Genomic DNA, 12659 nt, shown 5'->3' on the forward strand with positions numbered 1-12659 from the left:
GAACAGTCCTATCTGATTGACAGCCCATACATCCAAACAGAAAAGTCCTATCTGATTGACAGCCCATACTTCCAAACAGAAAAGTCCTATCTGATTGACAGCCCCATACATCCACACATAAAAGTCCTATCTGATTGACAGCCCATACATCCAAACAGAAAAGTCCTATCTGATTGACCGCCCATACCTCCAAACAGAAAAGTCCTATCTGATTGACAGCCCCATACATCCAAACAGAAAAGTCCTATCTGATTGACAGCCCCATACATCCAAACAGAAAAGTCCTATCTGATTGACAGCCCATACATCCAATCAGAACAGTCCTATCTGATTGACAGCCCATACATCCAAACAGAAAAGTCCTATCTGATTGACAACCCATTCACCCAAACAGAAAAGTCCTATCTGATTGACAGCCCCATACATCCAAACAGAAAAGTCCTATCTGATTGACAGCCCATACAGCCAAACAGAAAAGTCCTATCTGATTGACAGCCCCATACATCCAAACAGAAAAGTCCTATCTGATTGACAGCCCATACATCCAAACAGAAAAGTCCTATCTGATTGACAGCCCATACATCCAAACAGAAAAGTCCTATCTGATTGACAGCCCATACATCCAAACAGAAAAGTCATATCTGATTGACAGCCCATACATCCAAACAGAAAAGTCCTATCTGATCGACAGCCCCATATATCCAAACAGAAAAGTCCTATCTGATTGACAGCCCCTACACCCAAACAGAAAAGTCCTATCTGATTGACAGCCCATACATCCACACAGAACAGTCCTATATGATTGACAGCCCCATACATCCAAACAGAAAAGTCCTATCTGATTGACAGCCCCATACATCCAAACAGAAAAGTCCTATCTGATTGACAGCCCATACATCCAAACAGAAAAGTGCAATCTGATTGACAGCCCCATACATCCAAACAGAAAAGTCCTATCTGATTGACAGCCCCATACATCCAAACAGAAAAGTCCTATCTGATTGACAGCCCCATACATCCAAACAGAAAAGTCCTATCTGATTGACAGCCCATACATCCAAACAGAAAAGTCCTTTCTGATTGACAGCCCCATACATCCAAACAGAAAAGTCCTATCTGATTGACAGCCCATACATCCACACAGAAAAGTCCTATCTGATTGACAGCCCCATACATCCACACAGAAAAGTCCTATCTGATTGACAGCCCCATACATCCACACAGAAAAGTCCTATCTGATTGACAGCCCATACATCCAAACAGAAAAGTCCTATCTGATTGACATCCCATACATCCAAACAGAAAAGTCCTATCTGATTGACAGCCCATACATCCACACAGAAAAGTCCTATCTGATTGACAGCCCATACATCCAAACAGAAAAGTCCTATCTGATCGACAGCCCCATACATCCAAACAGAAAAGTCCTATCTGATTGACAGCCCATACATCCAAACAGAAAAGTGCAATCTGATTGACAGCCCCATACATCCAAACAGAAAAGTCCTATCTGATTGACAGCCCCATACATCCAAACAGAAAAGTCCTATCTGATTGACAGCCCCATACATCCAAACAGAAAAGTCCTATCTGATTGACAGCCCATACATCCAAACAGAAAAGTCCTTTCTGATTGACAGCCCCATACATCCAAACAGAAAAGTCCTATCTGATTGACAGCCCATACATCCACACAGAAAAGTCCTTTCTGATTGACAGCCCCATACATCCAAACAGAAAAGTCCTATCTGATTGACAGCCCATACATCCACACAGAAAAGTCCTATCTGATTGACAGCCCCATACATCCACACAGAAAAGTCCTATCTGATTGACAGCCCCATACATCCACACAGAAAAGTCCTATCTGATTGACAGCCCATACATCCAAACAGAAAAGTCCTATCTGATTGACATCCCATACATCCAAACAGAAAAGTCCTATCTGATTGACAGCCCATACATCCACACAGAAAAGTCCTATCTGATTGACAGCCCATACATCCAAACAGAAAAGTCCTATCTGATCGACAGCCCCATACATCCAAACAGAAAGGTCCTATCTGATTGACAGCCCCATACATCCAAACAGAAAAGTCCTATCTGATTGACAGCCCCATACATCCAAACAGAAAAGTCCTATCTGATTGACAGCCCATACATCCAATCAGAACAGTCCTATCTGATTGACAGCCCCATACATCCAAACAGAAAGGTCCTATCTGATTGACAGCCCCATACATCCAAACAGAAAAGTCCTATCTGATTGACAGCCCATACATCCAAACAGAAAAGTCCTATCTGATTGACAGCCCCATACATCCACACAGAAAAGTCCTATCTGATTGACAGCCCCATACATCCACACAGAAAAGTCCTATCTGATTGACAGCCCATACATCCAAACAGAAAAGTCCTATCTGATTGACATCCCATACATCCAAACAGAAAAGTCCTATCTGATTGACAGCCCCATACATCCAAACAGAAAAGTCCTATCTGATTGACAGCCCCATACATCCACACAGAAAAGTCCTATCTGATTGACAGCCCATACATCCACACAGAAAAGTCCTATCTGATTGACAGCCCATACATCCAAACAGAAAAGTCCTATCTGATTGACAGCCCATACATCCACACAGAAAAGTCCTATCTGATTGACAGCCCATACATCCACACAGAAAAGTCCTATCTGATTGACAGCCCATACATCCAAACAGAAAAGTCCTATCTGATCGACAGCCCCATACATCCAAACAGAAAAGTCCTATCTGATTGACAGCCCATACATCCAAACAGAAAAGTGCAATCTGATTGACAGCCCCATACATCCAAACAGAAAAGTCCTATCTGATTGACAGCCCCATACATCCAAACAGAAAAGTCCTATCTGATTGACAGCCCCATACATCCAAACAGAAAAGTCCTATCTGATTGACAGCCCATACATCCAAACAGAAAAGTCCTTTCTGATTGACAGCCCCATACATCCAAACAGAAAAGTCCTATCTGATTGACAGCCCATACATCCACACAGAAAAGTCCTATCTGATTGACAGCCCCATACATCCACACAGAAAAGTCCTATCTGATTGACAGCCCCATACATCCACACAGAAAAGTCCTATCTGATTGACAGCCCATACATCCAAACAGAAAAGTCCTATCTGATTGACATCCCATACATCCAAACAGAAAAGTCCTATCTGATTGACAGCCCATACATCCACACAGAAAAGTCCTATCTGATTGACAGCCCATACATCCAAACAGAAAAGTCCTATCTGATCGACAGCCCCATACATCCAAACAGAAAGGTCCTATCTGATTGACAGCCCCATACATCCAAACAGAAAAGTCCTATCTGATTGACAGCCCCATACATCCAAACAGAAAAGTCCTATCTGATTGACAGCCCATACATCCAATCAGAACAGTCCTATCTGATTGACAGCCCCATACATCCAAACAGAAAGGTCCTATCTGATTGACAGCCCCATACATCCAAACAGAAAAGTCCTATCTGATTGACAGCCCATACATCCAAACAGAAAAGTCCTATCTGATTGACAGCCCCATACATCCACACAGAAAAGTCCTATCTGATTGACAGCCCCATACATCCACACAGAAAAGTCCTATCTGATTGACAGCCCATACATCCAAACAGAAAAGTCCTATCTGATTGACATCCCATACATCCAAACAGAAAAGTCCTATCTGATTGACAGCCCCATACATCCAAACAGAAAAGTCCTATCTGATTGACAGCCCCATACATCCACACAGAAAAGTCCTATCTGATTGACAGCCCATACATCCACACAGAAAAGTCCTATCTGATTGACAGCCCATACATCCAAACAGAAAAGTCCTATCTGATTGACAGCCCATACATCCACACAGAAAAGTCCTATCTGATTGACAGCCCATACATCCAAACAGAAAAGTCCTATCTGATTGACAGCCCATACATCCAAACAGAAAAGTCCTATCTGATTGACAGCCCATACATCCAATCAGAAAAGTCCTATCTGATTGACAGCCCATACATCCACACAGAAAAGTCCTATCTGATTGACAGCCCATACATCCAATCAGAAAAGTCCTATCTGATTGACAGCCCATACATCCAAACAGAAAAGTCCTATCTGATTGACAGCCCATACATCCAAACAGAAAAGTCCTATCTGATTGACAGCCCATACATCCAAACAGAAAAGTCCTATCTGATTGACAGCCCATACATCCAAACAGAAAAGTCCTATCTGATTGACAGCCCATACATCCAAACAGAAAAGTCCTATCTGATTGACAGCCCATACATCCAAACAGAAAAGTCCTATCTGATTGACAGCCCATACATCCAATCAGAAAAGTCCTATCTGATTGACAGCCCATACATCCAAACAGAAAAGTCCTATCTAAACAATGTTAAACTCACTTTTGCCACTCACTTTATGCATGTGCTTACTACTACCCTCTAACGCCAGGGCTCCACCGGACGCGTTGCGTCTCCGTCGCGTGCGTCAAAAAACGCACCGGTTCAATTTTAATGCACGGTCACGCGTCACGCAACGCGGGCAGTGGAGCCACCCTTCATTGATTAAAAGGGGAACATTCCCTGACGGTGGCGGAGACGCGACGCTGACGCGCCCGGTGGAGCCCGGCCGTAACCAAGGTTTTAAGTAGAAAATGTTTGCAATTACCCAGAGTATTGTAACAGGACTATTTGACAGAATTGGACAGGAAATAGTTTGAATAGTTTGAAGGAAAGGTTGGTTTACTTAATTAGGACTAGGAGCTGCTCTCCTTTTGGACAGGACTGTTGAATTATGATGATGATATTTCCTGTGCAATTTGTAAAAGTATTAAAGTGTGATAGACTTTGATGTGTGGAGCCCAGAGGCCTGTAATTGACAGAATAACCTCGATTTACTCCATCCAATATGTAGCTTTTTCTTAAATGTTGCCAAGAAACACAATATAATAGCAGCGTATGAAGATTTAGACTTTCAGAAATGACTTCACTCAGCAATCTACGCCGCAGAACAACATTTTTTTCGTGTCCATAAAACAAGCTTTTTAACCCATTTTGGGCGGGAACCCCTTTTGGTGTTAGCATTATGTTATGCTTTAGCTATTGAAAAATAGCAGATCTACAAGCTCATAGCGCGCCACCGAGTGGCGCGCTACGAGCTTGTAGGTCTGCTATTTTTGAAAAATCATGAAAATATTTATTTCAGAAAACTGGAGGATTTAGAAGATTTTTTTTTTAATTTCGAGGTCAGGCCTAAATGGGTTAAGTTGCATCGACAGCAGCTTTATTGCTTGTCGCTTTGAGGTCGACGGTGGAGATTCGAGGCCCGCTCACGGCCGCGCCGCCCCCACCCTCATCCGGTCGGTGTGTCCACGGCGACAATTGAAAGAAGATGGAGTGGCGGGAGGTGCAGCTGCTGTTTATTGGAAACTTCAGAGGATATTAAAAAGAAGACTAATCTAAATGGATCTTCTCGCTGTCATGTCCTGGAGGACCTTAGCTGTCCCTCTTTCGCCGCTCGGTGCAAAACCCTTTCGTCCTAACGGCGCCCCCGGGCTCGAGGGCGGGCGGGCGGGCGGCTCACACAGCCCCGCCAGCACAGAGCAGAGCAGTGGGCGCGGCTGGGTTTTCTTTTCTTATGCGACGGCCTTGGGCTTTATTGAAGGGTAATATATCATGAATTGAGCTATCAGTTCAAAAGGAGGATCCGCTATATGGAGGTATATACAGAAGAACACAGTGTACTCACAGAGGCAGTGCTAGTGTACCGTAACCCAGTGACTGTCATGCAGACCTGAGGCCGTTTCTACAAAATGTCTTCCATCCTAAATCAGTTCCATGTCAAGTACCCTAAAATGAAATTACATGTATTTGGCTGCGGACCCCCATCTCAAAATAGTATGTTCCAGAGAACCCGCAGAAGCAACAATTTGAGTTTTCTTTTTTTTTTTTTTACTTAAAAAAAAAACATTTGGGAAAATATTTGAGTTCCACAAGTTTTGTCCGGAAGGCTCAGGCTGGCTGCCAAACACCGAACTGTATAACGGGATACAAATTATTAAAAAAATAAAAAAAGATAACTAAAAAACATTGCATGGATGCACCTGGGACGTATCCTCAGTGATGTATCCCAAGGTCATCGGGATTTCGGGTCTCTCGAACATCATACCCCTCACTCGGGAGACCCAGCCGGGGTGATCAAGTCCTGACTTACGTCCCAGTAGCTACCCTCGATCAGTCCCATTAGGGAAAAACCAGGGCCAGGACTGGGAGAAACAGATTCTGGCGCGTGGAAGGACTAGGCTCTGTGGGTTGACTCCTGTCCGGGCCCCTCCTACAGTGCGTCTCACCAGGTCAGACTCCTGCTCTCACCAGGCCCAGGACCTGTGCGTTGCACCAGAGTCCTGCTCTCACCAGGCCCAGGACCTGTGCGTTGCACCAGAGTCCTGCTCTCACCAGGCCCAGGACCTGTGCGTTGCACCAGAGTCCTGCTCTCACCAGGCCCAGGACCTGTGCGTTGCACCAGACTCCTGCTCTCACCAGGCCCAGGACCTGTGCGTTGCACCAGAGTCCTGCTCTCACCCGGCCCAGGACCTGTGCGTTGCACCAGAGTCCTGCCCTCACCAGACCCAGGACCTGTGCGTTGCACCAGAGTCCTGCTCTCACCAGGCCCAGGACCTGTGCGTTGCACCAGAGTCCTGCCCTCACCAGGCCCAGGACCTGTGCGTTGCACCAGAGTCCTGCCCTCACCAGGCCCAGGACCTGTGCGTTGCACCAGAGTCCTGCTCTCACCCGGCCCAGGACCTGTGCGTTGCACCAGAGTCCTGCCCTCACCAGGCCCAGGACCTGTGCGTTGCACCAGAGTCCTGCTCTCACCCGGCCCAGGACCTGTGCGTTGCACCAGAGTCCTGCCCTCACCAGGCCCAGGACCTGTGCGTTGCACCAGAGTCCTGCTCTCACCAGGCCCAGGACCTGTGCGTTGCACCAGAGTCCTGCTCTCACCAGGCCCAGGACCTGTGCGTTGCACCAGAGTCCTGCTCTCACCAGGCCCAGGACCTGTGTGTTGCACCAGAGTCCTGCTCTCACCCGGCCCAGGACCTGTGCGTTGCACCAGAGTCCTGCTCTCACCAGGCCCAGGACCTGTGCGTTGCACCAGAGTCCTGCCCTCACCAGGCCCAGGACCTGTGCGTTGCACCAGAGTCCTGCCCTCACCAGGCCCAGGACCTGTGCGTTGCACCAGAGTCCTGCCCTCACCAGGCCCAGGACCTGTGCGTTGCACCAGAGTCCTGCTCTCACCCGGCCCAGGACCTGTGCGTTGCACCAGAGTCCTGCTCTCACCAGACCCAGGACCTGTGCGTTGCACCAGAGTCCTGCTCTCACCAGGCCCAGGACCTGTGCGTTGCACCAGAGTCCTGCTCTCACCAGGCCCAGGACCTGTGCGTTGCACCAGAGTCCTGCTCTCACCAGACCCAGGACCTGTGCGTTGCACCAGAGTCCTGCTCTCACCAGGCCCAGGACCTGTGCGTTGCACCAGAGTCCTGCTCTCACCCGGCCCAGGACCTGTGCGTTGCACCAGAGTCCTGCTCTCACCAGGCCCAGGACCTGTGCGTTGCACCAGAGTCCTGCTCTCACCCGGCCCAGGACCTGTGCGTTGCACCAGAGTCCTGCCCTCACCAGGCCCAGGACCTGTGCGTTGCACCAGAGTCCTGCTCTCACCAGGCCCAGGACCTGTGCGTTGCACCAGAGTCCTGCTCTCACCAGGCCCAGGACCTGTGCGTTGCACCAGAGTCCTGCTCTCACCAGGCCCAGGACCTGTGCGTTGCACCAGAGTCCTGCTCTCACCAGGCCCAGGACCTGTGCGTTGCACCAGAGTCCCAGCACCAGGCACTTCATTCACTTCATATACTTATACAGTAACAGACTTCCACCACTGCTCCGAGTACTTTAAGCTGATCCAATGCAACACTGATCATCACAACGCCCACCGCTCAGCAGCAGCAACAAGGTTGTTCTAGCGGTGCTGATGAATACCAACATGTTGTGATGGTACTTTATCAGTTGCTATAACAAAGACACATTAGCACTAGTTTTAATTTGTGCCACTTGACTGGATTGCATCCTCGCTCTGCTCTGCTAATCCTTCACACCGGTGCTTTTCTAAATGGGGTCCAGGGAGGCCAGTTGGAAAGGAGAGGGAAAAATACAAATTAAATGAACTAGATACAGCTATTGTTTGTTTGCTTCTTCCTTTCCCTCTCTTTTGCCATCACAATAGGCGGCCTGTCGCCAGAGGCTACAGCTATTTTGGGAGGGTCGTGACTCGTTGGTCATGCCAAGGATCCCTGAATAGCCGTATAGAAGGAACTCCTGCAGTCCAGTCACGTGTCCAGGGATGGAAGAAGTACTCAAATTGTTTTACAAGTAATGTACAAGGTCCACTGCGTGAAAAGAGGAGTTAACGGGCACTGTATTTTTCCCGTAAACCTCAAGTTTAGCAGCATATACAGATAATATACAGTAATATACAGGTGTGATGGTACAATTCGGGAGTTTACCGGAGTTTGTTGGAAAGTTTAACGGGAGTTTCCTGTAATATACACATCCGTATTCCATGCGTTTTGTGCAGTGGTCTGTATTGTATACTTGAGTAAAAGTACAAAAGTATTGGCATGAAAGTGCACTTAACTGACAAGACAATTAACCCGCCATGGCATGCTTTATGTGTTTTTCATGAAAGCCCAGAGCGCCAAGGATATGTTTTAGTTTTACTTATTTTACATTTTTAAAATGCTTTTTTTCTCTGAATCATTTCTCAGAGTGTAGGTGTTTGATCAAAATACATAGATTAGATGGAGGCACTGCCCCCAATGCTGCGATTCTTTTATCAATTCGTTAGATGGAAGTTTATTTATTTATTTACTTATATTATTATTTTTCTTTTACTTTCCAAGTGATTAACCGAGCCGTTTCTCCAAGGACTTATATTAGGTGGAGACTAATTATGAACATTATTATTTGGGCATGGGTTGAACGCTGCCGTGTCATCTGTCAGCTTGTGTGCATACAAAATGTCCCAGCGTTTTCCTTTCCTTTGCATTCGTGAAAATTGGCTGATGTTTTTTACTGCTATGTCTCAAAGGGCCAGAGCACCTCAGTGGCATCGCTGGCATGAGGATATGAATCAGTTTCCTCTCACACACACTGAACGTACCATGTAGCCATTAACCTCGTCTCCGAGCGGAACTAATGGGTTGTGGCACGCGGGGGTACAGCGCTGGTGTTTATGTGTAAAGGTGCAAAGGGGGGCCGTGAATTTGTTCTCGGCGGCTTCAAGGCTTCTCTTTATTCACTAAATATGGGCGAACCGTGATGTGTTTGATCAATCCCCCTCGCTGCAGTCATTTGCCCTCTCTCAGCTTGTGTGAAATATGATTCCTGTGAAGAAAAATAATGAAATAAAATTATCTTGGCTAGTGGATGTTGGCGGGGAAAATGCTGGCTGTCCAGCTGGGCCGTCCTCTCCCCTTAATACCACACCTGCGTTTTTCACAACACGCACGCACGCACGCACGCACGCACACACACACCGCCCCCGCTTCGACGCAAGCCCATGCACGCAGCCTCGGCTTGCCGCTCCCTATAGCTCTCCTGGCAGCGCCATCAGCGTTATCGCTGCACCTGCAGTTAATTGCCAGGCCTGGGTAATTGTCCGCGGCATGCAGACGCCTTGGCGAGGAGGAAGAATGGCCACCGGGCCGCGGCGTACAGCCGCTCGCTCGCTTGCTCGTTGTCCTTCCTTGCTGATTCGGCCGGGCTAGCATCAGCTTTCCATGGTCAGTGCGCTTTGTCTTCAAAGTCAGCACTCCTTGTACCAAAAGCCAAAGCCATGCAGCCCCGGCCCGCCTCGCCTCGCCTCGCCTCGCCGTGTGAAATCATTCATCTTGCTATTCATCTCCAAGGCTGGAAGCCATTCATCACGAGGCCAGGGACCTCCATCAATTATTCCAGCGGTGGGGGTTGAGGGGAAGGAAGAGGGGGGCTTTTGAAAGGCAAATACATCTTGATTTAATTGGAAAGCAGGTATATATGCTCAGCGACACTAAAGCAGATTTCCCCTAAGATGGAGATAAGGAAGGGAGGGAGGGAGGGAGGGAGGGAAGATAGATGAAAAGGGAATCAAGAACAAAGAAAGACAATGGGAAGGTATAGGGAGCGAGGAAGGGAGGAAGGGAGGTAGGGAGCGAGGGAGGAAGGGAGGGAGGAGAAAAAACAAAAAAATGGGAGTAAAGAATAAAAGATCAGTGTCTCTGCAGTCCTCCCAGGCCTGGCACAGGATCAAACAGATCCCATTTTTGGGAGGGATGAGAGGGCGGGGGGGGGGGGGGGGGGGGGGCTGAGCTCTCATCTTTGGCCCAGTGTTGATTTTGACAGAATTGTTTATGTAGTTTACTAGTTTTAGTCAGTCTTTTGGATGAAATTCAAACATTTAAGTTTTTCTCATATTTTAGTCATTTGAGATGTGCTATAGTCATGACTAAATCCACTGTAGATTTAGTCGACTGAAATGTATTTTGGCGGGCCGTTGAAATGCCCGATTTATACTCGGCGGTGTGGCAAAATTAGCAGATCTACACAACTGTCTATCAAAACGTGTCGCATCACTTCTTTAGATTACACGTAGGATTGTACTGCCTTTGTTGTCTTGTTGTGTGTAGATTATTCAGAAACATTAAATGAACAGTTTAAAGGTGTAGTGAAATGAAAAATAAATTTCACACTTTTAGACCATATAATGTGGTCATCATATGGGCATACCCAACAATGGATGTTTTTATATCAAAAGTCCATAACAATTTTTTTTAATTACTTCCTGACAACGAAAACATACTGTGTGATGACGTGTCGAGGCCCACATCGATAAAAGCCAATAAAAATGAAGCTCACCCGTTTAATTCCCCATCCGTCCAACACTGTCCAACACAGCTGGTACTGATTACAGAAATCCTCCGTTTTTATTCCCATTCCAGATAACATCCAGACAGTGTATTACTCGGTTTCAATGTAATCACCACGCTAAAATATGTATCTGAAAACATTATAGGGTAGAAATAAGCCACATAACAGTAAACTGGTACAGCATGGCCGACAATCTGACTTGTAAACAAACACACTCCATGCGTACTGGTGTAGCATAGCTACCGTCCCTAGCTACCGTCCCATCGCCTGAAGGGATGCAACGCTCTGATTGGTTCAGAAACTTCAGACCGGTGTTTCAACTTGAAACCGTTTGAAACGTCAAAATAAAATGTCCACCATTTCCGTTGCACTACACCTTTAAGGCAAACCGAGGCAGCCAGATAAGGAGACAGATAATGGGTTTGTTTTGACATTGTTCCAGTGCTCTTATGAAATGCCCTTATTAAATTCATTAAATCCATTAAATCCATTAAATCGCTGGAACAAACAACTGAATACCGCAGTCAATTTAATCACAGAAGTGGAGGAAAAAATATAATGATTTTATAACATACCACAACACACCACAACACAACACAAGTGCTCAAAAAGCTGGTTCTCTTGAGGGCTTTTTGCTGAATGAACCGGATCACCCAGCCATCCATTATCCAGCTGGGGGCCGGTCGGTGTACAGCTGTGGCCTGTGTGACCACTGTGGATTTTGTCAACTAAAAACTATGACGAGTACCTTTTTTTTCCACTGATGAAAGTGAAACAAAAACGAAATACATACTAAGCTGTGATGACTAAAACTAAGACTAAGGCCTGGGCCATGGCTCAGCGGTCCAGGCACCTTGGCTGGTAATCCAGTCTGGCAGTGTGCTGCGGGTTCGACTCCCGATCCCGACGGCCTTTACTGCATGTCTTCCCCCCCATCTCTATCCCCATTTCCTGTCAGCCTACTCTCTGTCCCTCCATACAAAATATAAAATAAAGGCGGAAGCCACAAAAAAGACAACATTAAAACTAAGACGAAATATAGAGACAATTTAGGCAACAACTGGAAATTATCCTAGTAAGCTCAACGGAGCCTGGGAAGGCCTTGTTTACAAGATCGATCTATGCCGGTGCTCTGGAGAGCTCCACATCGTCGGCTCTGTGCCGTCAAAGAAACGTTGTTTTGACCAAAAATTCCATCTGGGACAAGGAATAGGAGATACAGGCGATTGAAAGAAACGGAAGGCGAGGCTTTTCAGAGTAAAATCTGCCATATCTGCTGGCACTCTAGCGCCTTTATTTTGAAGAATTCCCCGGCAAAAGTTGTGTTAAATTAATACAAACCGGCCCCGCACCGTGTTCGTCAAATAATGGAGCCCACTGTCTGCTCTGTTAACCGTGAACAAGTCTGAGGTGTTCCTGTGTATCTGCCACAGAACCGTGTCAGTGCACCATGTGTTCCAGCCGTGGGACAGGCGTTTCCAGCCGTGGGACAGGCGTTAACAGCCATCGATCACCCAAAGGACCACCCAGGCTTTCCTCCACTCCAAAAGAACGTTGACTTTAGCAACTGGTTTGATGAACGAGTGTCGAAGATCGCTGTGAGTTACGAGCACGCCGACGTTGCCCGTGAACAGTGGTGGTGGAGAGTAACCAAGTACAT

The 12659-nt window shown here is 46.9% G+C and overlaps 1 protein-coding gene across 1 annotated transcript in view; it reads right to left on the bottom strand.

Annotated features, from left to right (window-relative positions):
• astn1 (astrotactin 1) overlaps positions 1 to 12659 on the bottom strand; it is a gene marked incomplete at its 3' end in the record, with an annotated part of 1033675 nt that overhangs the window by 645516 nt on the left and 375500 nt on the right. The gene's annotated exons all lie outside the window — the stretch shown is intronic.

The sequence above is a fragment of the Electrona antarctica genome, assembly GCF_951216825.1.
Source record: "Electrona antarctica genome assembly, chromosome: 1".
NCBI classification, from domain to species: Eukaryota; Metazoa; Chordata; class Actinopteri; order Myctophiformes; family Myctophidae; genus Electrona; species Electrona antarctica.